Source organism: Peromyscus leucopus, chromosome 20, assembly GCF_004664715.2.
Source record: "Peromyscus leucopus breed LL Stock chromosome 20, UCI_PerLeu_2.1, whole genome shotgun sequence".
Taxonomy (NCBI): Eukaryota; Metazoa; Chordata; class Mammalia; order Rodentia; family Cricetidae; genus Peromyscus; species Peromyscus leucopus.
Window position 1 is genome coordinate 48,058,741 of NC_051080.1, and position 26,332 is coordinate 48,085,072.

Consider the following 26,332-nt stretch of genomic DNA (forward strand, 5'->3'; position numbering starts at 1 on the left):
ACCTACACAAGTACACACATAAACACACATGTATATAAAGAGGTTTGACATGACATTATGAGACAACCTTCAAAGATGCTGTTGAGTTCATTTGCTGTTGGCTATCTCCTTATATGCATTCAGACTACCCTTAAGAGTAGCTCAGCCAGTGAGACTCCCTTGGAGGAAAATATATTTTCATTTGCATATGATTGCTTCTTGATTAGGGATGGGGCATGTGTCCACTTCTCCTTTAAGCTCTAGGACCCCATCTGGTGCAGACCTGTGCTGTGGGATGGTCTTTCTGTAGTCTGCGAATATGTGTTGCTCTCATTGCTCTCATAAATAAATAAGCTGTTTTGGCCAATAGCCAGGCAGTGGCACATTCAAACTGAAGATGGCAATGAAGAAGGGCAGAGTCAAGAGATGATAGCCAGCTGCTCAAGGAACAGGATGCTAGAGAACCAGTAAGCCATGGACCACGTGGAAACAAATAGATTATTAGAAATGGGTTACTTTAAATGTAAGAACTAGCTAGTAATAAGCCTGAGGTACTGGCCAGACATTTATAATTAATGTAAGCCTCCGAATGCTTATTTGGAAGTGGTTGCAGGTCAGGATGTGTGTGTGTGTGTGTGTGTGTGTGTGTGTGTGTGTGTGTGTGTGTGTGTGTGCATGTGTGCATGCATGCGTGCGTGCGTGCGTGTGTGTGTTGTAGTATATATGTGCTTGTGCACTAGTCTGTGCTTGTGCATGTGGGGACCAGAAGTTGCCATCAGTGGTCTTCCTCCCTTACGTTCCATTCAGTTTTCTGGGACAGAGTTTCTTACTGAACTGGGAACTCACTGGCCAGCAAGCCCTTAGGACCACCTATCTCTGCTCCTGCACTATTGGAGTTACACATGTGTGCTTCCACTCCAGGCTTTCCTGGTGCAGGTGCTAATAATCCCAAACCGCCATCCTCAAGCTCACCCTGTCGTCACCTAGCCACTGACGTTGCCCAAGCTCTGTGCTTGAAGGCTCTGGGAATGTTAGGAGGTCTCCCTAGCCGAAATGGGCCATTGAGCCATACATAGCTTTGAAGATTTCGCCCACATAGGTCCCACACCCTTTTCTTTCTCCTGTTCACCATCGGGTGAACTGCTTCTTCTTCTGTGCACTCCGCCTACCATGACGCTCTCTCTGCTCCACACAAAGGGTCCAACCATAGGCTAAACTTTTGAAAACACAAGCCACAGACATCTTTCCAATTGTTTCCATTGTTTTTGCCATAGCTGCCCAAAAGTTACCAATATATTGCTTTTATATTTACTATTGAGTTTTGCCCCAGCCAGCAGGGCTTCAACGGGTTCTCGACCACCCTAAGGATGGAATGATAGGGACAGGAGACACAAAGAAAATACACCAAGTCTAGATTCTGATCAAGGTGCAGCTTTATTTTTCTCCAGGAGGTTTATATAGTTCCTGCAGGGTAGGGGGAGCAAGAAGCTGTTATCTGCATAGGGTGGGGCAAGCTAACAGTATGTTTATGTAGGATGTTTACAGGGTGAAAGGGTCAAGGGCTCTGACTCAATGTCCTGTTGCCAGGCAACCTGACTGACTGTAAGATGATCTAGTTCCCTGTCTTATCGGAGGTCTGTATTTTTCCACTAACTAGAGATTCTGTCCTTGTCCCTGACAGAGTTTTGGGAATTGTTTTGCATTTTGCTCCATAAGTTTGCTGTTTCAGTGCTCACAAAATTATTCCCTATAAGTTTGTACATTGTGTTTTTATTCCTATACCAGAGTCCTACATAAAGTTAAAATTTTGAAGAGATCAAATTTTTTAAATGTTCCTTTCAAATCCTGTGCATTTGAGACTAAATCCAATATTTCTTGGCCCATCTTTTAATCTCATTTTTTCTATTAGTTTCCTGAAAGTTTGATGGATTTCTATTCTGTATTATGTCATTGTGAGTTAATTTTTTCTGGTATAAAATTTATATCAAGTATCTCCTCTGGGGTGCTTAGATTTCACTGGCTACTTAAGTACAATTTTTTGAAAAAAAAACTATTCTCACTCTTAAATAATTATTATTTTGCATCTTTGTCAAAATCTTTTAGGGAAAAAAAATCTCATATTGTTACATTTCCCTAGTCTCTGTTCCTTCTCACATGCTTAGGTCTACATGTCTATTACTCTACTAATATCACATTGTCTAGATTTTTGTTGCTAAATAGCAAACCGTAAAATTGAATAGTATTTGTCCTCTCATTCTCCATTGTTTTCTAGATGGTTTTAGGTAGGTTCATATTCCGTTTACTTATGTAGATAAAATCTATTTCTAAAAATGTTTTCAGAAATTTTGACAAATAAACATTAAAGTTATTAGAGAAGATTAGGGTCTTGACTCTATTAGCCTCTCAGTTCATGAAACATATTTTAAAAACTTTAAGAACGTTTAATCATATTTTTTGCCATCGTTACTATATGGATCTTAAACACAACAGTCTAACTATTTTCTTTGGTGGCATTATTGCACATGCTATCGTGTTTCAAGGTTTGGGTTCTGCATGCCTCTTTTCAATGTACAAAAATCGAGATATTAAGTGTTGCTCTTTCACCTTCACACTTCCCCCTCTTATGCCTTTTCTTTCTTTCTTTCTTTCTTTCTTTCTTTCTTTCTTTCTTTCTTTCTTTCTTTCTTTCTTTCTTTCTTTCTTTTCTTTCTTTTCTTTCTTTCTTTCTTTTTGAGACTTGGATTTTTCTATATCAAAAATCACATCATTCACAAAAAAGGGTCAATTTCATTCCTTCCTTTCCAATCCTTTGCCATTTCATTTTATATTGTCTTCTTCTTTCAGTATTATATTGAATAAAACAGATAATTGGCAGGCTTGTCTTTCATTCAATCTGAGACATTCAACATTTTTCCACCGAGTGTGATGATTTTGTGTTTTATGAATAGTATTAGTATCGAGTTATGAAGTTGTGGAAGTTACTTTCTGCTTGTATCTTGCTGGAGTGTTTTAAATTTTTAAATTTATTTTTTATTAGTTTTAATTCTGAGTGTGTGCATGGCAGGAGGTGTAGGGAGTATATGCATGTAAGTGCAGGTGCCTGCAGAGGCCAGAAATGTCAGATCTCTGTAGAGCTGGAGTTACATGTAGTTATGAGCTGCCTGGTGTGGGTGCTGGAATTGAACTTAGAACCTCCAAAAAAGCAGTACGTGCTCTTAATTGCTGAGCCATATCTCCAGCGTCTGATATTTTTCCCACTCTAAATGTGAAGTACTTTTTCTCCATCAATTGATATGATCTTATGACTAATTGACTTGAAGACTACTTTAAGTTATACCTCTTTATTCACTTCCATTTTTATTTTAAATTACTGCTTTCATAGACAACCATCTCCTCTTTTTGTATTTCACCTTGTTCATGTCATATTTTGAATACATTTTTCTATTGATAGCATATTACTCTATCGTGTTTTCTTAAACTATTATGTAAATCTTTTTCTTTAAGTTTTTATATATGTAAGGTATACATTTAAGCTAATTATTGATATTTTTTACTTAAACCTCTAATTTCTTAGTTTCTATTTACTTCATGTTTTTCCTATTCTTCCACCATTTCCTAACTTTTTGTAGGTAAATTGGGTGCATTTTTACAAACCAGTCTTGCTTTATATAAAATATTTTTAAGGATGTTGCTTTGTATCTCAGTCTTAGTGGCTGTATGAGATATTACAGTACACTTGTGTAGATTACAGTTCTTCTGGCATTTCAGCTAGTGTTCTCATTCTGTGACCAAAAGATAAAGTATGTAGGAGAGGGAAGATTTGTCTGCCTCACAGTTTAAGAGGCTTGGTGTTTCATAGTGGGGAGACTAGTGGAGCAGAGTGATTTACATCATGGCCGTCCAGGAGGCAGAGAAGGATATAGTAATGATCCACCAGGGTTTTTCCTTCTTCAGCTTGTATTTCATCTGGGTACAGTCTATGGAATGCCACCACTCACACGCAGAGTAGGTATTTCTGCATCAATTGATTCTCTTGGGAACTGATCACAAAGACATATACATAGATGTACCTAACCAATCTCCTAGGTAATTCTAAAACCAGTAAACATGATAATGAAAACCTTCATATCCTATGTTGATGTTTTAAAATTCAAGGTGATTGATAGTGAATTATTTATTCTTGGATAATTTTTCTCTACATGTTGTAAATCATTTACTTTAAATATTTGTTCATACCTATAGCACCATCTCAATTACTAAAGCTTTTGTTTCAGCCTCATGATTTAAGAAACTCACTGGATTAGTGTTTTCTTCTTCATGTCTATGTTTATGGAGACAGGTATTCCCACTTACTTTTTGGAGTTTCAAACCTTCTTTTGTTATTTTCTCTTTGAAGAATTTCTGCTAGCCAGTCCTTAAAGCTTGCTCTTCCAAAAGCAAATTATCATAGTTCTGTCTTTCACCTTCATTTCTGCCAAATACAGAACCCAAAGCTAGTGATTCTTTTCTTTCTCACTTAAATGTGTTTTAATACATTCTCCTTCTGGTCTTCATGACTTGAGAGTAAGATGAGGTCTTACTACTGCATTTCTCACTGCCTCATTTCAGGGTGACTTTTGGCATTGGCTTCTAAAGGTATAATCTAATGCATATCGTCATGAATTTCTCTTCTTTAAAAAGATATTTACAGCTTGTTTTGTTCCTTGAAATTTTGGATTTATGTCTTCCACCAAAGTAAAGTTGTTTTGGTTCATATTCCACAAATATTTGAATCCCTTCTCTGTCTTGCCTCACCAGAATACTAGTGACATGATGTTAGCTCATTTTTTATTTACCCACAACTGCATGAAAATCTATTCTTATGTTTGGGGTTTCTGTTCCCATTCAAGCTTGCTTATTCCTTATTTCCAGACAATTTATCTTTTCTTTTCTTTTGGAGGGGATTTTTCAAGACAGGGTTTCTCTGTGTAGTTTTGGTGCCTGTCCTGGATCTCGCTCTGTAGACCAGGATGGCCTTGAATTCACAGAGATCCACCTGACTCTGCCTCCCGAGTGCTAAAATTAAAGGCATGTGCCCCCACCACCCAGCTTAAGACAATTTTTCTTATTAAGCATTACAATGACAGCCACGTTAAAGTTCTTAGCAAGTGTCTTAACAGCTGAACTGCATTGGTATTGGCATCTGCTCTTGTGACTTTGGCTTTCACTAACCCTGGAGGTTGGGTATGGGGTCCTCCATAGTACCTTGTCTAGGATATATAGGGCACAATACAGAAACAGGGGGGACTCATAGGCATACTGTTGCTCAGTCCTTATGGTCCCTTCGAAGCCTACATTCTTTCAACAATTCAAGGACTTCCTATAATTCTTTCCTTAATCATATACAGGAATTTGAGGCAATAAGGGGAAGCTATTTCACAGGTGTGTTGGAGAGAGGGACATGTTACTACATCTTCGTGAAACTGTAAGTCTCCAAGTTGTATTTTCATAAATATCTTCATTCTGTAAAATAGAAGAACAGATTGGGTGAAAACCGTCTAAGTATATACTTTGAGAAGACTGATTAAACATAGACACATTTTCAAAGTACAGTATTTTATCCAGAAAATTAAGTAGCCCAGTGCATGGCAACTTCTACTTTAAGATTGAACAGCCTGGGATTTGGGATGTGGTCTGTAATGACTTTTCTGTACACTCATCATTAAAGTGTGCTGTACAATACAGGATGATTACAACGAGATGTGGACAAGCAACAGGCTAAAACATTGTGGTGGTCCTAGTGAAGATGCGCTCATGGGCTTACCTGTTCAGTACTTGGCCCCCAGTTGGTGGAACTGTTTGACAAATATCAGGAGGTGTGGCCTTTTGGGAGGCGGTGTATCACTGGAGAGGGATTTCCAAAGACTTGCTGTTTTGAGTTATTGTTCCTCTTCTGGCTGTGGACCAAGATTAGAGCTCTCTGCTGCAGCTCCAGCCACCTGCCCCCACGCCTCCACTCTGCCATCACGGACATGAACCCTATGAAGCCACAATTCCAGTTCAACACTTCCATTTATAAGTCACCTTGGTCATTGCACTTTATCACAGCAACAGAAATATGACAAATACAAACATCACCACATGTTTTACTTAGAAGGTTTCCATATCGCATGCAGTTATATGTTATATAGGACCCTTAAGGTGGTTGTTACTGATGACTTATTTTCATCCTTGAAACAACAAAAACATACAAAGAGAAAATTATTTTTGATGGATGTCAGGCACAGGAATATAATCAGTTACAGTTAGGAGTCTTCAGGAAACTCTAGATCTCTGGATGTTACGCTTAAAATGTTGCTTTTTATTTGTTTGTTTGTTTTTTCAAAACAGGGTTTCTCTGTGTAGCTCTGACTGTCCTGGAACTCGCTTTGTAGACAAGGCTGGCCTCGAACTCACAGACATCCACCTGCCTCTGCCTCCCAAGTGCTGGGATTAAAGGCGTACACCACTGCAATTACCACCTGACCAGGAAGTTACATTTTAAGAAACCTTCAAGATGACATTATTGAACTATTGGATTAGACACTGACTGACCTACTTTAACATATACAGCATGCCTCATGACATTTTAATCAAGGAGATCATTTAAACACACTTACCGTATTTATACAGTTGTACAAAAACCTTACATCATAAGTTTCTCAAAACACTTTCAACAGGCTTATATTTTAGAATTCACATCCTCTGTTAGCTTGCCACAAGCTCTCATTTTCTGAAGTGCTCCAAAACTCCTTTCCCTACAATATAGCCCTGAAATATTCTAAAAAGGACTACAATTATTCCTTCATGTAGCCTTATTTCTGTTATTGTAACCTTCAGCTAATCAATCTCTATCCTTCTCTATGTATCGCTACAATTTTTCACATAAATGCTCATGCATAAAGAATGAGGTTATTAGGCCAAAGAACTTAGTAGTTTCCTTTTAAGAATTTCTTTGGGGCATGGAGAGATACTCATCCGTTAAGAGTATGCTCTGCTCTTCCAGAGCACACAGTCTCATTCCTAGCCCCATGTTGGACAGTCCACAGCCAACTGTAACTCCAGCCTCTGGCTTCCACAGTTACCTGCACTCATGTGCACACACTCTCAGGCAGTCACAGACAACATACAAACGATCTCAAGGTAATTATAAAAATAAATTAAAGACCCCCTTGAGTCGAAGGTCAAGAAATTATACCTTTTTTTACACTTCCACACCCAAGTGAGAAAGTGACTACTTGCCAAAGGCAAGAAAATGGACAGCTCTAGCAAGTTACACTTGGAAGACAGCCTTGCTATCATCCATCCCCCTTCATAGATTATAGACACTAGTCTCTTGGGAATTCCCAACTAACTATGGCTCTATCACTGGAGATAATATCAGTGACCTTGGGGAGAAGCCAGGAGAGAAGTACATCTGCATCTCTGTTCCTACATCCTTATCAGTAATTAATGCTGAAATCTTAGTGAGCTGTTATGGCCACCCAAGCTTTTCTCCTTGTTATCTGTTCTGAGCACATATGTAATTCGATTGTTGTCAACCACACTTCTAACAAGCACTCCATATGCATAGTCCTCAAACTTATCAGACCTCACCCATTTTCGAGACGGGAGATCTATTTTCTGGATAGACTACTAAGTGTCAAGCACAGACACACTCCAGCTGGCGGCAGATAGCACCCTGTGCTCCCTCTTCTTGTTTGGACAGAATCCTGCCCTTAGGCAGTCAAAGGTGGAAGCTTTGTAGATAGTGACGAGTAAAAATCAGCCAAGAGGAGGCAGGGATTATGTAATCCACTGAAACACCAAAGAGTTACAGGTTTCTCCCTACAACTTCTTGTATATATCAGAAAACTAAATAGAATATGGATGGGGGGAAGCTGAGTTTCTCTTTTCCTGTGAGCGTCCACTTATCCTGCAATGGTCAACTCATGACTGTATGCCAATCACTAAATGTTTTAGCAATCTAGTAACATTCTTGTATAAAGATCCTATAGAAACCAACACACTTCTGAACCATGCTTCATACCCTATAATTGTCTGGCAGTCTGGGAAGCAAGCAGAAACTTCTTAGGCTTTGTATTTATTTTTAATGTATACCTGGCTTGATATACAAAACATTAAAAAAAAATCAGTCCCAACATAGTGCCAATTATTTGTTATTAGCATAGATACTTGATAATTTCTTATTCTGTAATCTGATGTCAAAATAACCCCTATCCTTATTAATTATTCAGGAATATGATTTTGGCTCATTTAAACTAACTTGTGCCTCTCTCTCTCTCTCTCTCTCTCTCTCTCTCTCTCTCTCTCTCTCTCTCTCCTCTCTTAGATATGCCTCTGTGTATGTGTGTGTACACAAAATAATAGTTGTTTTCTACCTGGTTTCTGGGAAATTTTCTAGGTTCTGAGGCTTCATCATTACACCATAATTCCAAAATTATTTAATTTATTCTTTTTTCTTTTTATTTATTCTTTTCTTATACAGTGCATCCTGACTGCATCCTCTCTTCCCTCTACTCTTCCTAGCCTCCCCACTTTTTCTTTCCCCAAGATCTACTGCCTCTCCAGTTCTCTTCAGAAAAGGGCATGCCTCCCAGGAATATCAACTGAACACAGTATAACAAGGTGCAATAAGACTAAGAACAAAATCTCATAACAAGGCTGGACAAGGCAACCCAGTAGGAGGAAAAGGATCCAAAAAAACAGGCAAGAATCAGAGACAGACCCTACTCCTACTGTTGGGAGTCCCAACAACCAAGCTACACAACCACAACATGTAGTCAGAGAACCTAGTTCGACCCATAGCATCTCCGTGATTGTTGCTTCGGTGTGTGTGAGTCCCTATAACCCCTGCTTAGTTGATTCTGTGGGCCATGTTCTCAATTCCTCTAGCTCCTACACCTTCCTCCCCTCTTCTGCAGGATTCTTGGAGCTCTGCCTAATGTTTGGTTGTGGGTCTCTGCATCTGCTTCCATCAGCTGACAGAGGAAGCCTCTCTGATGGCCAGGCACAGATCTATGAGGATAGCAGAATATCATTAGGAATCATTTCATTGACATTTTTTTTTGCTTTTGGCCAGTCATGTTTGGTTCTACCCTATATCTGGGCCATCCAGCTTCAGGTTCCTGTCTATCCAAGCAAGCAGTGACTGGCATGGGCTCCCTCTTGTGGCCTGGGCCTCAAGTTAACCCAGTCATGGACTGGCCACTCTCACAAACACTGAGCCAGCCATCCTTGCTCCAGCACATCTTGCAGGCAGGGCAGGTGATAGGCCAAAGGTTTTGTGGTTGGGTTGGTGTCCCAGTCCCACTACTGGGTGCCTTGCCTGGTTACAGAAAATGGTCAATTCAGGCTCCCTATCCCCTATTACTAGGAGTCTTCATTAGGGTCACCCTCATAGGTTCAAGGAAACCTCCACTGCACTAGATTTTGACATCATCCTCCAGGTGCCCTCCAATTCCAGTCTTCTCTCCATACTCTCTCCCTCTACACTCCCATCTCCAACCTGATCCCTTCTGTTCCCATCATCACCTAGCCCCAGTCTACCAGCAAAATCTATTCTATTTCCCCTTCCCAGGGAGATCCATGCATCCCCCCACCCTCATTGAACTCTCTTTGTTACTTAGCTTCTCTGGGTCTGTGGATTGTGGCATGGTTATCCTTTATCTAACAGATAATGTCCACTTATAAGTGAGTACATAGCATGTTGTCTTTCTGAGTCTGGGTTACCTCACTCAGGATGATCTTTTCTGGTTTCATCCATTTGCCTGCAAATTTCATGATGTCATTTTTTTTAATGGATGAGTAGTACTCCACTGTGTACATGTACCACATTTTCTTTATCCATTATTCAGCTGAGAGACATCTAGGTTGTTTACAGTTTCTGGCTATTATGACAAAACTGCTATGAACATAGATGAGCAAGTGCCCTTAATGTAAGATGGAGCATTTTTGGATATGTGCACAGGAGTGGTATTGCTGGGTCTTGAGGTAGATTGATTCCCAATTTTCTGAGGGGCCTTCATATTGATTTCTATAGTGGCTGTACAAGTTTTCACTCCCACCAGCAATGGAAGATTGTTCCCCTTGCTTTACACCCTCACCAGCATGAGCTGTCACTTACGTTTTTGATCTTAGCCATTCTGACAGATGTAAAATGGAATCTCAAAGTAGTTTTGATTTGCATTTCCCTGATGGCTTAGAATGTTGAACATTTCTTTAAGTGTTTCTCAGTCATTTGAGATTCCTCTGTTGAGAATTCACTGTTTAGATCTGTACCTAATTTTAGTTTATTTGATCTGTTGATGTCTAGTTTCTTAAGTTCTTTATACATTTGGATATTAGCCCTCTATCAGATGTGGAGTTAGTGAAAATCTTTTCTCATTCTGTAGGCTGCTGTTTTGTCCTATTGCCTTATAGATCTTTGTAGTTGGAAGTTTTTCTGTGTCCTGCCTGGGACACAGAATCACACAGAGGCTTATATTAATTATAACTGTTCTGCCATTAGCTCAGGCTAACTATTGACTAGCTCTTACACTTAAATTAACCCATAATTCTTATCTATGTTTAGCCATGTGGCTTGGTACCTTTTTTCAGTTCTGCCTTCACATCTTGCTTCCTCTGTGTCTGGCTGGTGACTCCTGACTCTGCTCTTCCTCTTCCCAGCATTTCTTTAGTCTGCTCACCCTGCCTATACTTCCTTCTTGGCTACTGGCCAATCAGTGTTTTATTAAACCAGTATACAACAGCATTATCCCACAACAGAACTTTTCAGTTTCATGAGACCCCATTTATTGATGGTTGTTCTTAGTCTTCTATTGATACTGGTCTTCTGTTCAGGAAGTTGTCTCCTGTGCCAATGAGTTCAAGGCTATTCCCCATTTCTCTTCTATTAGGTTCAGAGTATTTTGTTTTATGTTGTGGTCTTTGATCCAAGTGGACTTGAGTTTTGTGCAGTGTGATAGATATGGATCTATTTACACTATTCTATATGCAGATGTCCACTTAGACCAACACAATTTGTTTAAGATGCTTTTTCTTATCCATTGTGTATTTCTACCTTCTTTATCAAAAATCAAGTGCCCATAGTTATACAGATTTACATCTGGGTCTTCAACTCTATTCCATTAATCAACATATCTGTTTTTATGCTAATGCCATATGGTTTTTATTTGTAGCACTGTAGTACAGCTTGAAATCAGGGATGGTGATACCTCTGGATATTCTTATATTTTACAGGATTATTTCAGCTATACTGTTTGTTTTTACATATAAAGTCAAGTATTGTCCTTTCAATTTCTGAAAAGGATTGTGTTGGAATTCTGAAGAAAATTGCAATGAATATGTAGATTGATTTTAGTAGGATAGCTATTTTTACTATGTAATCCTACCAATTCATGAGCATGGGAGATATTTCCATCTTCTGATATCTCTTTCAACTTCTTTCTTCAAAGACTTGACTTTTTTTATAAGTCTTTCATGTACTTGATTAGAGTTACCCCAAAATATTTTATATTATTTATGGCTATTGTGAAGGGTGTTGTATCCCTGATTTCCTTCTTAGTTCATTTGTCATTTGTATATAGGAGGGTGACTGATGGATTTTTGAGTTATTTTTGTATTTAGCTAGTTACCTGAAGGTGTTTATCAGCTGTAGGAGTTCCCTGGCAGAATTGTTGGGGTCACTTACATACTCTATCACATCATCTGCAAATAATGATACTTTGACTTCTTCCTTTCTTATTACAGGAGGAAGGTTCTCTATTGAGGGCTAAGTGAGATAGTGATCTATGGATATAGGAGAATGTCATCAAGAGGCATTGTGTTGCTACACTTCTAACTTTAAAAAATAGATATAGATACTGAGAAGTAAAAACAAGACAAGACAAAACAAAAACATGTGAAAATGTTACTCGGTAGCAGGGAATATGCTTAGACTACATAGGGCCCTGGTTTGATCTCCAGTATCATATGCTCAAGCACAAAAGAATCTTGAAATACTTCATACAGCATAATGAGAAGTAAACTCTGAAACAACAGGAATACTCTAAGAAATGTATATTCACCACATAATGATCTACTACCACTATTATATAACATACACTATAATGTATACCTGACTTGTATGTTATTGACACATGAATAATACTTTACACGACTGGGTTCTGATGCCCACCATCTCACTAGGTAATAGACACCGCCACAATAACCACATGGGACCATTGTCATATATATGTTATGTCATTACAAACACAAACATTTATTGTGTTGAAACAGTCAAGCTTGTAGCAAACAAACATGGAAAGCCACAAAAATATGGCTCCAGATTTTCACTTATGCCCCTACAGAGCTGGTCTTGCACACCTCAGGACAACTGAAGGCCATAATTTTACCATGCTCTGAATTCTGGAAGCTGTACTCCTTTAAACAGGTCATTTCTCTTTGCCAGGATGCTTCTGTTATTACCTGATGAGGCAGGGCTAGCTTCTGTCTATTGGCCCTTAGGTTGTTTACTTCTTCACCACAGGCTGAGAACCATTAGCTTCAAAACTGGACAGCACAAAACTCCAGTGTTTTACATACAATTGCTATAAATAGCCCAATAAAGCATCTTTAGTCCTGTAGAGCTTGGCTGCTTTGTATGCTTCACAAAACCACCAAGTAACATCTGCCTGCCACAGAAAGACAAACTCCTGGGCTACAGAAACCTTAACCTACTGCTTTCTTATACCACTGAGAAACAATGCTTAGACATGCAAACCCACTTCACCCCTTCTGCCATGGAGGTTCTCTCGACATTCTCCTTTCCTATATTATAGTTCCGTTACCATGCTGGATTGCAGTATGTTGTGATGGATTTTTCTCACAAGTACATCTAGCAAACTACACTTTTATCTTGTTGAAGTTTGTTTGAATTGCTGTCACTTCAAAGTCCTTTGTTTTTCTATGGCCAGCTCCCAAGTATCTCAAAACACCTACACTTAAATGCTCAGCTATTTTCAGCTTTTTTGAACCTCAGAATATATGGAATACTGGGGCATGGTCACTCAAACCCATTACATGTTACATCCTGTCTGCATATATAAACTAAAGTGTCTGAGTGTGACAATCTATGGATAATGACATTTGGGGATATCATCTGAGATCTGCCACTTCTTTTTCTAGAAAAATCTTGTTATTTTTACCTCTAACATATGATGCTAATAGAATGTATGTTCAAGGTCACTTTAAATGATAGCAGATTTGCCTTCTATTAATATGAATGAATCCAACACTGAAAATTAGGATCTTATATATTTTCAAGTTATATAGGTCAAGAATTTTAAAACATTGAACACACTGAGGACATATTCTGCTTGGCAGAACTCTCAGGAGTAAAATGACTTTTAAAGAGTATTATAGATCTTGATGAAACATTTATATTTTAGACTTTATCAGTGATAAAGCCTACCTTTCTCAGATAGACAAGTTCTTGTCAATAAGGAATAACAAATGCCTTGTGTAGACAGTTAATTAACAGAAGAGATATTTGTGAGCTGTTTTTGAATATATTCATAACTTATCACTGGCTTTCACTTTAAGTTAAGGTGATGAACCTTTGGAGAGAACAGAGTTTGAGCTGACACTTTTCTTCAACTCTTACATCATGGTGTACTATATTATTACATAATGGTGTATTATATTATTACATCAAGGCTGATATTCGATGAATTCTAATTAAAATAGTGCTCTCAATAGTTACACATAGAACATAGAACACAGAAATTTAAAAAAAAATACAACACATTATGGTTATTCAGTGATAATCATTAAAGTATCCTCAACTCCAGTTCCCACATATATGAATTTACCAAGAACAGGTTATAACTTTTGATTATAGTCTTCACGTCCTTGTGTTCATTTAAATAAGTTGTAATATGAAAGTTTGGGGAGGGGTGTGTGTGTGTGTGTGTGTGTGTGTGTGTGTGTGTGTGTGTGTGTGTGTCTGGATCTTTTATAATAGCCCCAGGACATTGCCATGTTTGTGAGTTACACCAAGGTCCTTTGTTGAACAGCTTACATGTTCATCAGCCCTTCTTCCCAGTAATCGGTAACTTGGGTCTTGTAGAGACATGGATGAATAATGTCTTTATGCTCAGTTGCATAGATTTCCTTTCATCAAGGATGATTAGACAATAACATTAGATGAGTACTTCTCTACCAACATCCAAGGCCAGTGTAAATCCCCTCTAAGCTTTCATCCACAGGTCAAATGGCTAGCCATGGACTTTACCTTGTCTATCATGGAGTTTGCAACACTTGTTCCTTGTTATGAACTAGACCTTTAATCTCCTAGTTTGTTTTCCTATGAATAAAACCTTTTCCATTAACATTATATATGAACACACAAAGCTTTATCCATTAATGTAGCTTCCATATCAGCATTTTCCTGATCAACAAACTTACCATATCATAAAATGAATTCAGTCTAGCTTTTTATGGAATTGACACCATTCAAACATCTAGACCCAACTGGTTAGCTTAGAATAACAGAAGACAGTTTTTGAAGACTTAGCACATGATGTGCAGGTCCTCAAATAAAAAATAACTAGAGATGTCTCTCCTTAGTATTGCTCCTGATTGCCTGTATCTGAGAATTGTGGGCTTTTAGGCGGGGTGGGGGGATATTAAAATCATAACCCTTAGAGGTGGGTGGAGGCACTGAGAGGTGGTCCTATCCTCAGGAATGACATTATGGTCCTTGTAAAAGAGTCCTGAGCGCTTTCTGTTTTTCTGCTACATGATGACTGAGAAGAGGTGGCTTCACAAGAACCATAGGCTTTTAGCAGGAATCTTGATTCCATAATTCCTGCCATCAAGAACTATTGGGTACACATTTTCTTTGCTTATAAGACAGCCAGTTATGATATTATATTATAGCAGGTTAAAAGATGCACATGTATGTGTGTGCTGGCTAGTTATATGTCAATTTGACACAAGCTACAGTCATCTGAGAGGAGGGAGCCTCTACTGAGAACATGCCTCCTTAAGATACAGCTGTAGGAAAGCCTTTAGAGCCTTTTCTTAGCTAATGATTGATGTGGGAGGACCCAGAACCCCTCCATGGTCTCTGCATCAGCTCCAGCCTCCAGGTTCCTGCTCTGCTTGAGTTTCTGTCCTGACTTCTTTCAGTGATGAACAGTGATGTAGATGTATAATGTAGATGTGTAAGCCAAATAAACCTTCTTTTCCCCAGGTTGCTTTGGTAATGGTTTTTCATCACAGCAATAGTAACCCTAAATAGGACAGTGTGTATATATGACCCAAACAGGCAGTTTTTAAAATTTTTGTTTGCATTCCAAATGTTTATGACTATTTTTTACATAGCATAAGGCTGAATGCATACCAAAAAAAAAAATGGAAAATTAGCTTTCACTCGAGCATACACATGTGCTTAAAACATGTAGAGTATCAGATTAAAAAAAAAAACAACCAGAAACAGATTGAGGGAGCCCTACTTAGCATCAATTTGTTGTTGAGAGGTAGACTATATGACGTCTGTGTACAAAGGGTAGTCTCATCATGTTATGTAAAGGCACAATTATGTCTTTATGAGATAGAAACCCATTGCTGATGCTGATTTTCCAAATAATGGATGTGCAACTTAATGCCTACCAATCTTTCTAACTTGTCTCTCACGTCATACAAGCTTGATGTTTGGAAACAGTATGTCTGATAGTTCGTTCCCAGTAAAGATTAGGTTTACATTCTTCTGAAAAGAAACTCTTTCATAAGATATGGAAGATGAAAGGAAGACTAAGCCCTCGTTAGCTCTGACACTGGCAGGCAGGCAGCTCCTGCACCTTCTGCAGAAAGCAGACGTGAGATCTGCAGTGGCTGACCAGAGCTCTGGAGAACATCCACTTTGGTACTTTGGCAGCTGACATCACTGGCAGTGCTATCTTAAAATTTCTTCAGCAGCTTATCTTCCCAAGGATGTGGGCAGCTTTTCCTAATGTTGCAGACTGACTGTGAGTTCCCTGAGTTAATATGTTGAAGCAGCAACACAGTTCCTTATGAAACTGTACATGAAGACAGGGGCTTTAAAGAGCTTATTTAAGTTACAACTATGTTGTGGTGAGGACTGGTGTCATTATGAGAGGGAAATATTAGAACACATAGAAAAAGACTGGAACCCATGTGCATGGACAAAAGACCATGCGAAGATGCAGGGAGATGCTAGCAATCTGCAAGCTAAGGAGACAGGCTTCAGAAGAAGCCAGTCTTGTTGCCAACTTTGCCTTAGAACCCTAGTCTCCAAAACCATCAGAAAGTAATTCATATTCTTGGGATGATGCAATCCATTGCATTTTGTGATTGTAGACTATATAAGATTAATACAAACCTCCAGCATTTCCAAAGTTTTTGCTAGTTTCTCTCTCTCTCTCTCTCTCTCTCTCTCTCTCTCTCTCTCTCTCTCTCTCTCTCTCTCCCTCTCCCTCTCCCTCCCTCCCTCTCCTTTCTTCCCTTCTCTTTCTTTCTTTACTTATTTTAGAAATCCCATCTTTCAAAAAATACTTAGAGTTGTATTTCTTTTCTTTGATCCTAACCTCATTCACACAATATAAAATCCTAATTTGAAGGAACAAAACAAATAACAAAATACCAAAAATGATTAAGCAATATGAAAACAAGAGCATTTCACAGTATTTTACACTAAAAGCATATTAGCTGAGGTAAAGTGTCAAACACCAGGCCTGAAACACGGTAACTTAAGCTCTCCCTGGCCATTAGGTCATGACAGTGTACCCAGATGTCATTTATTTAATGAACTTTGCCTTCTGTTTCCTTGGAATTTGTATGAATAAAATGTAAACATCCTTCTTTCTCACCAGCTGAAGACTCATGCCACTGGAGAACAGTTGTCAAGCAGGGAACAGGCAGTCCTGATGAACGGGACATGTGCTGAGAGGGGTCTCTATCATTCCCTGGCACCTTCTTCAGCCTCTGACATTTTCCATGTCTATGACAGCTGGTAGTTTAACATACCCAGCTATTAAGATATGTTAATACCCGGAGCTGATGCTCTGAGGATTAATATGCATTTCTTCATTTTATTTAAAACATATACTGATAGGAACCAAAACACTTCTCTCAACCTTTTGTCAGAGGATTAAGAATTAGACATTGAACTGGTTGGGACATTTTTTTCACTTCGTGAGACTGGAACTGACCACTGTCAGCATCTAGTGATCTGGTAACTGGGTGGAGAACAAGTTTAACAAGAGGCTGTATGGGGTGGACATCGTTCTTTTTCATTAAATCTTCTAACATATAGTGTTTTGTTCTCTTTGATGTTGTAATTTCTGTCTTTAATTCTCAGATTTAGTTTGTGTTGCTAGCATACATAAATACAGTTGTGCACGCTGTGACTTTTTGAGCTTAGTAGTCAGAATGGGTTTTCTTTCTGCATAGCTCAGAATTTTCTTTTATTTCATTCATCTCTCTCTCTCTCTCTCTCTCTCTCTCTCTCTCTCTCTCTCTCTCTCTCTCTCTCTCTCTCTCTCTCTCATGTGTAAATGTGTGTTTGTATGCGGAGGCCAGAGTTGACTTCCATCAAGTGTCTTCCTCAAATGCTCCTCTCTTTCATTTTTTTTAAGACAGACTCTCACTGGACCTCACTGATTCCACTAGACTGACTGGCTCACAAGTTTCAGAGATGCCCCTATCTCCAGCTCCCCAGTTCTGGGATAATAGGCAGGTACTGCCACATGGATGTGGAGGATGGAATTCAGATCCTCACAAGTAGGGCAAGCTCTTTATCAGTGGGGCCATCTTCCCACCATTGTCTGAAGACTTTCTAGATACAGATCAGGTCATCTGAAAAAAAAAATTCTTTCTCTCCAGCCTGAGTAATACATGCATTCTTAAAAAAAATACTCTAACTAGAACATCCACAGTCATGGTACATGGAAGTAGCCAAAGCAGACGATGTTGTCTTGGTTACCAGGGATGGATAAACTTCTCAGTCTTTACCTATTATCACTCTTGTTTTTACAGATGCCTTTTATCACCTGAAGAATCTACACTTTCTTGCAGTTTTAGTATTTTCATCATAAGATGGTGTTGGCTTTTGTTAATGACTTACTTCTTATTTTAAGAAGACTGTATATATTAGACTTTGATGCTATTGATATCATGTACTGCATTAATTCATTTAGGGCATTAAATTCAACTCATATTCCTGAGGACAAATCTCACTTTTACATGATAAACTATTTTCTACATTATCCAGGATTTGCTTTTCTGGTATTTTGTTTGGTAATATTTTCCTATAATCACAAGATATTGCTATATCCTTTTTATACATTATTGTGCCTTGAGTGTCTGTCTAATATGGGTTTCTTGGTATTAACTACCTTTCTTCTACTTTAAAGAAAGAATTTACTTAACATTCAAAATTTTGTATAATTTAACAGTCCTATACTTTGGTCTTTTCTTCATGGGAAAAAAATCACATTACTAGCCAACCTCTTCATATATTATAGGTCTTTGTACATACAAATCCTTAGGAATCTCTGTCTCCAGGAACGTGTCCATTTTGTTCTACTGGTATGTGGTTGTACACAGCATTCCTTCATAACTGTCTTTTCTTAAAATATTGAAAATAGATTCTTCTTTCATACAACACATCCAACCACAGTTTCTCCTCCTTCCATTCATCCAAGCTACCCCTACCTCCCCTCTCCTCCAGATCCCCCCAACTCCATTCCTTTTTAGAAAACAGCAGGTCTCCAAGAGACAACAACCAAACACGACAAAACAAGATAAAATAAGACAAGGCAAAAGCCCTCAAATTGAGGCTGGACAAGGCAACCCAATAGGAAGAAAAATGTCACAGGAGCAGGCAAAAGGTCAGACACTTGCAGATCTTGTTTAGGTAGCCATATTGGTGAAATTTCATGCATGTTGCTTCTCCATCATCTCTAGAAGACACAGTCTCTCAGCAAGCATCCTTACAATCTTTCCATCCACTCTTGTGGTGATTTTCCCTGAGATTTAGATATAAGGGTTGCATTGTAGATGTGTCAATTGGCCTTGGGAAGCCCACATTCACTACTTCACTATATTTAGAAGTTATTTTCCTAATGTTTGCTCAGAGTTATGACTGCAGTTTTACCTCATCACAGGTCGGTCTGCTGTATCTATATACTGCCTTATTTTTAGTGGGATATGGGAAGATATTTATGCATAATTATGTTTTTACCTTTTTTTGAACTGGTATTATTGTATGTGTTATGTCTATATATGCTACACATCAAGATGCATGGTACTAATTATTATTTTATAACATTTTCTGTCTTTTTATAAAGTTTAGATTATAAAGGAGTACAAGTTTTATTTATAATTTGTTATATTTGTCTTCTAGATGCTACTTCTGATTGTCCTTATTTGTTCCTGGATTTGAGTTATTGTCTAATAACTTCTTCATTTTAATACAACTTTATTCTCATTTATTTGTTTGTGCCATTGTTGTCATCCGCATTACATTTCAATATGTTACAGCCACAATAGTCCAATTACACCCACCTTATGTTATACAATTAATTTTTAATCCCATTAAGAAAAGTTGTTATGGAAATTAAACATGTTTTGTTTTGGGGATAACTGTGCAACTGACTTGATGGATGTCCATTTGTGAATTGTGTGTGTGTGTGTGTGTGTGTGTGTGTGTGTGTGTGCATTCATGTGCATGCACTAACACTTCTTTTCAACCTGAAGAATGTCTTCTCTTCCTCTTGGTAACCATATTCATACCAAAAATTCTATCAGTTTTTCTTTATTTGTGAGAGTGATTTTATTTTTGATTTTTGAAAGATTTTTCTAGATGGGTGATTCATGATTTATAGTGCATTTTTACAAATCTTGAATATGTCATCACATTCCTTCTGAATTTCATAAGCTTTTGGTGGAAACTTAGCCATTAATCTTACGTACACTCTCCTGTACACTATAAACACATTCTCTCTGCTTTCCAGATTTTCTGTGTCTTTAACACTAGGCAGTCCATATACATCTTTGACATTCTTAAGTTTATGATACTAGATGTTAGCTGAGCTCCTTGGATAAGTGGATTTACATTTTGCATCAAATTTTGGACTATTTTGACTTTTTTTTTTTTTTTGGCAATTTTTGCCTTGCCTCTGCCCTTCAGCATTTCATTAACCCATATAATATGCTGAGGTGTTTAGCGAAGTTTCATATTTCCTGAAGCCTTATTAGTTTCCCTTTGTTTCTTTCTTTGGGTTGTGTGAGCTTTCTTGTGGTAACTTCAAGTATGTTGATTCTTTCTTCTGCAAATTCTCACTGTTGGTGAGCTTCTGTAGGAAATTATTTAGTTACTGTGCTTTCCACACCAGGATAGTGATGTGGCTTTTTCTAATAACTTCTATCTCAGTACTGATATTTATTTGATGAGACAGAGTTATCTTACCTTCATTTACCTGTTAAGCATTGTTTCCTCTAGGTTATGAAATATGTGAAAAATAGTTGCCTTGAAGTCTTTATCTTATGATTCTGACATCTGAGCCTTTATATAGGCAATTTCCATTGTCTACTTTTGCTCACATGTCTGGATCTCGCACTCTTGTCTCTCTGCTTATCTTACAGAAATTGGGCATTCTAGATAATTTCTCCTGCCCTGGGCTATTGTTATTTAGTTTGTTTAATTATTTGTCTGCACCACATCAATGATGTCTACTTTTCCACAGTCTCTGATGCTCTTCTGAGGATTTGGCCTTGGGCATGTGCACAGTTCCCTGTACCGACAATGGCTTTTATCTGTCCCACTCTTTCTCAGTTCTTACTATTAAGCTTCTAGCTAGTGTGTGTCTATTATTATCAAACCAAATTTGACTCCACTAATTGCTGGTTCATTGCTCTTTTGTTTTGACAATGCCTGGGGAAACAAATTGCTTCATAGACTAATCCAATTAAATTTGGGGCCCTTGGTAGAGGTAGTATTTAAAGCTAATCTTTATATCTTGTCCTGGCCCCAGAAGTATGTCTAGCTGACTCTGTTTCTTTGTATTAAACTTTTACCTTGTCTACGGTTGATTTGGGCAGCATAGTCATACCAGTTTCTTAATTACTTACCATAAAACATCTATTGCGTTGAAAGCAATCTTTTCACTTCGAATTTCCTACTTTTTGTTTCAAAATAAGACAGTTCTTCTGGGAATCTCCTAAAAAAATTCTGTTCTTATAATAGGAATTTCTTATGGATAAAACTTCTGATCCACTGCTCCAAAGCTAGAGGAGGGTTAGTGTTCGGTCCTCTTAAGATAACAACTCTACTAGGAAGAACAATATTCACCAACTTTCTCCAATCCCTTTTCTGACCCCAGACTAAGCTTACGGAGAGAAGATTTAAGGTCCAGAATTCTTGGCCTACTTTTAGTAGATCTTCTCTGATACAACTAATTAAAACTTCTATACATCCCATGGATGTACCATCTTTCCCCTGGAGGAGAACACCTACATGTGGAAGTGAAGTGCTGGGTACCAGCATCTGATCTATCACTTTTCTAGGCTGAAATATGAAGGACACAGAGAACCTTGTGTATGGCCAACAACTGCCAAGACTAGACATTTCCTTTCATTGAGCTGGAGGTTGGAAGGAGGTGCTGATATGTATATATACCAACTGTTCTCAATCTTCTAAGATTTTATTATATCAAAATTATGTGCCCTTGGGATATTTTCAGAGAATTTAAGTAGAAATCGATACACACACATTATTTTCCATTGGTTCTTGTTGTACTGGGGGAAAAAAAAAATCTCACTAAAATCTTCATCTTATCTTTCCCAATCTGCCTCCTCAGCCCTACTGTGCTTCACAATAGTTTTAGACTAAAAAAAAGTCAGGGAAAAACTATCCCTTTTATTCAAAGTCAATGGATTAAGTACACAGAAATATGACTGTTTGTTCTTCATTTCTATCAAGATACAAACAGTCTCTCTTTTATACCATAATAAATTTTTTTCTTGCTCCATAATAGAAGAATTCAGACAAGATCTTTAAAGTCATCACAAATGAATAAGTAAATAACTAAGATGAAAATTTTCTATGCCTTTAAATACAATACAAAAACTGGAAGTTCATTATGGGGTGATCTCTCTCCAATGTGCTCCTATCATGTAGGAAGATGTTCTTTAGCAGAATATTGGACTTCTTGGATATCCAATTTGAAATATTTCACATTTTCCATTCAGGTGGACTCAAACCATTACTGGAGGTTAAAGGTTTTTTTAGTAACAGTATTTCACCAGGAGCAGAAAGACAGGGATGAAATCCTAATGCTGATGCGAATTATCATGTGTCAGTTCACAAGGATGCTATTGGGCCATTTGAAGTGAAGTTGTTCTTTCTAAAGAGCTTTATTTACAGGAAGAGGGGGAAAATACAAACAGGAAAGACTTCATGCAGCATGAACACATATCATGCTTCTCTCCGTGGAAGACCATAAGGATCTCCTCATGTGGTTTAACAAGGTAATCGATTTATTTTTTTATTAGAATTCTTGGCGCTAACTTGTGGGAAAAGGGTTATAAAATGTTCTGAGGGAAAGATAGACAATGCCTGTCATGTGGCTTCCCAAGCATGAGAAAGTCATGCAGTTGTGTTTCTGAAATTGTTACGTGGGGTGGGTGCAGTGGCTTAGAGGAGGGTGACGATTCCCAGAAGAGAAACATGAGCTGGGACAGCTGGGTGACAAGTGGCCTGATTTTCAACAGCTGCAAGAGTAGACCACTCCCGAAAGAGGTCCATTTAGAAGGAATTTTAAGATGTTTCCTACAAAACTCACTGCAGAAAACACTGGGCATGTCTCAATTAGTCCACATTTACTCAGGAGTAGACACTAGCCAGTTAATTTACCAGGAATAAATTATATAAGAAATTGGAGGCCAGGTACTGTTTAGCTATGAAGATGAAGACACTCCAGCAGCCAGAGAGGACCTGTAAACATAGCTGCCATCCCTAAGCCTGCTCATCAGCAAGAGTGGTTGGGACCATCAGAATCCTCAAGATTAAAGGAGCAGCCTGGGCAGTCTGAGCAGAGCCAGGACCCAGACCTCTAAGATGGTGAAAAGACTCTGTGGTGGGGTTTAACCTAGAACCTTAGACTAGTGAAGTGAGTTCCAGTAATCACGGAAGCTGAAAATTGTAGCAAATGATTTTTGTAAATAAGGAGAAGGAACATTGGTAGAGAGAGGCTGAAAGGAGAGCAAGCAAGAGAATTGAGCAGATTCTTCCTTGACTTTTTTTTTTAAACTTCCTTCTGATGGTCAAACAACGGTTGACTTAACAGGGAGGTGGCTGGCAAAGGAGAAATGTCGTTTGCAGAGTAGCAGCCCAAGTACCAGAAAGCCAACTAGAGCATATGAGTTGGAACAGAGGGACAATTGCTTAATTACTGCCCTACTTTTGTTGATAAGACCATGATAATGATAATCATTTTGCTCATTTTTTTTTTCTTCTGGAATCACTTGTTTGTGGTTTCAAGGTGTGTTAATGGTTCAACAGGCCTTGAGACAGTTATCCACTAGAAATTAAAGAGCTGGCGAGTACCCCTATATGCTGCAATTTTACAATGTGAAGGTATTATTTTAAAAAAATCCAGTTTATTTAACACAATGTTTCCAAATTTCACCATTTCCTCTTACTGCTATTATACACTTTCTCACTGGAAGAACACAAAATGAAACCCAATGATGTTGTCTCTTCTTAATGGACTTCTCTCACAATGTTTGCACTGCTCTGCAAACAAACAAATAAATAAACATCAGATAAATGAACGAGGAATTGAAATCAAGGGTTGCAGTGGATCCACTTTCTCCTTAACCATACAGTGTGACTACAAACAGCTACAACATATGACACATTAACTCAGACATTTTTTCTACAACAGTTAGCCAAAGTCAGAGACACAAAATGACATTTCAAGTCATTCACTGAGTTTGATTGGAGCCACAGCATGTGGAGTATGGTCACCGGGAAATCACCTTTGAAGTCTGTATGCTGCTCCACGGTCTCTCTGATGTCTGCTTTCTTTCCTTGGTACGTTTTGTCCAACCTGGCTCCATCCTCTGCCCTTTCCCTAGCTCCTCCCTTCCTCCCTATGTTCATCTCAGCAATCCCTTCTTAAGTTAGCTTTCCTCTCTCTATCTGAATTTGCACTTTTCTCTCTCCATCCATCTCTTGTTTTCCAAACAATCAGTCAACCTAATTCTTAAGTTGGTCTCCTTTTGCTTCTTCAACTTCATCCTACATCATGTGAGGCCATACATTGTCCAGAATTCCCTTCTCAGCTATGCTCCAGCATGTTTACTTAGTATTTTATAATCTCCTTTCTTTTACTTATTACTTTTGCAATTTTATTGTCTCTTCCAGGGGTTGATCAGACATGTCTGGAGGCTGAAGCAGGAGGATTTCATTGAGTTTGTAGATAACTCTGGCAATAGACCAAGTATCAGTTAGTCTAATCTCAAAATGAAAAAAATCAAATCACAACCAAACAAAATTAGAGGAGAAATCAGTACACTGAAAGAAAGAAAGAAAGAGAGAGAGAGAGAGAGAGAGAGAGAGAGAGAGAGAGAGAGAGAGAGAGAAAGAGAGAGAGAGAGAAAAAGGGAGAGAAAGGGAGGAAGGAAGGAAAGAAGAAAGAAAGAAAGAAAGAAAGAAAGAAAGAAAGAAAGAAAGAAGAAGTAGAAAGAAAGAAAGGAAGGAAGGAAGGAATAAAAGAAAAGAAAAGAAAGAAGGAAAGAACAAATAGAGGTTGATAGACAATTTAGGTTCAACTACCTCAAAATTTTATTTCCAAGAATGTAAGACTTCTATCTTCAGGATCAAAAATTCCATTTCAGCATAGGTCTATTAACTCATGTTACAAGTTACCAGACATTTAGCAACAACTAGTTATAGTAAGCTAAGTTTATTAATCATCATTACTTTTTACCACCATCTTACATTATGAGATTTTGGTTCTTAGATTTGTGGCTTTTGATGTGCTTTTTCCTTACCTGGTGCCCATCTGTCAAGTCTTGATGATTATTCTGTAATTCTGAAGTTTCACAAATACCCTTCAACTTCACAGGCAACTGATGTCTTGGTTGGGCCCATATTTTCTCTCATTAATTACAATACTTTCTAGCTTCAAATATGGCAGAGGAGAAGTCTGATGGCAATGGTATTCATTTGGTTTGCAGATAACTTGGTGTCTTTGGTCTTTCTTTTTTTCTTGGATTTCTGTCTAGGATATTCATGTGTCTCATTTCAAATCATATGCCAAGACAACATGCTCATTTTCCTTTTGATTTTTATGCTAATCTTTCTTTTAATATCAATGTTATCAATTTGTCAGTCAACAGTGATCATACAGCCATCCAAAAGTTTATCTGAGAGACATACATTGGGAAATAATTATTTTATAGTTGCTCAAATATAGGAGTTCTTATTATCTTCTGTTCCAATGGTTATTGGCTATTCTCCCTGATTATTTTACTGTGACTACTGGCCTTCTCAGGTTATCTTTCTTCATTATCAGTTGTGCTCAATTCTGGGTTTTAGATAATCCTGGGTATCAGCCACCCCTTAAAATATGTAGATAATTGACCTTCTGTTTACCATTGCTTTTAAAGGACTTAGAATCACTGGCTGTTACTTCTCAACCTAAGTATCTAAATCAAATCTCTCAATTCTCTGGGTCAATACTATGCATTATTTGCCTTCACTGGGTCTTAGTTCTCCTAGTCTCCTCCTTTTGGGCCTTTCAAGGACAAGGACATTAGATACAAGACAGGTTATAGTTTTTCCTTCAGATTCACAGATTATTCTATACTATGTTCTGCCTGGAAAGATGCTGCATTACAACCTTTAGTCACTATGTTAGATTATAACTACTATTGGCATTGACCGAAAGCTTATGATAACATCCATTAAATTATTATACTTTTTTTTGAGCAGAACTCCAAGAACAATCTTAAAGAGTCCTTCATGAGATGACCTTCAAAGCTAGTTTTCTATCTAGCTTCAACTGTTAAAGGATCTACTTCAAAGCTTGTGTGTATAAATTGTCCCATTAAAGACAGTGAGTAATGGGAAATATCTACTTTTGAGGTAGGCATTACAATCTGTACAATATGACCATTTTTTTTGTGTGTGCAAGCAACAATTGCACTTAGACCAACAGGAAGAAATAAAGGCAGTTACCAAAAGGACTTGGATTAGCTAAACAAAAATATCGAAGGAAAACCTGAGGGACCATGAAACAAAGGATTGCTGATATGGTAG

General features: G+C 38.0%; 1 long non-coding RNA gene across 2 annotated transcripts in view; it reads right to left on the minus strand.

The window, feature by feature from the left end:
• Window positions 1-5,007: 5,007 nt before the first annotated feature.
• LOC119086389 overlaps window positions 5,008-26,332 on the minus strand; it is a 70,346-nt gene continuing 49,021 nt past the window's right edge. For both annotated transcript variants that reach the window (XR_005089673.1, XR_005089674.1), the window contains exons 4-5: window positions 5,783-5,997; window positions 5,008-5,481 (exon numbers count right to left, since the gene is read on the minus strand). This is a non-coding gene — a long non-coding RNA (uncharacterized LOC119086389). The remainder of the gene's footprint in view (window positions 5,482-5,782; window positions 5,998-26,332) is intronic.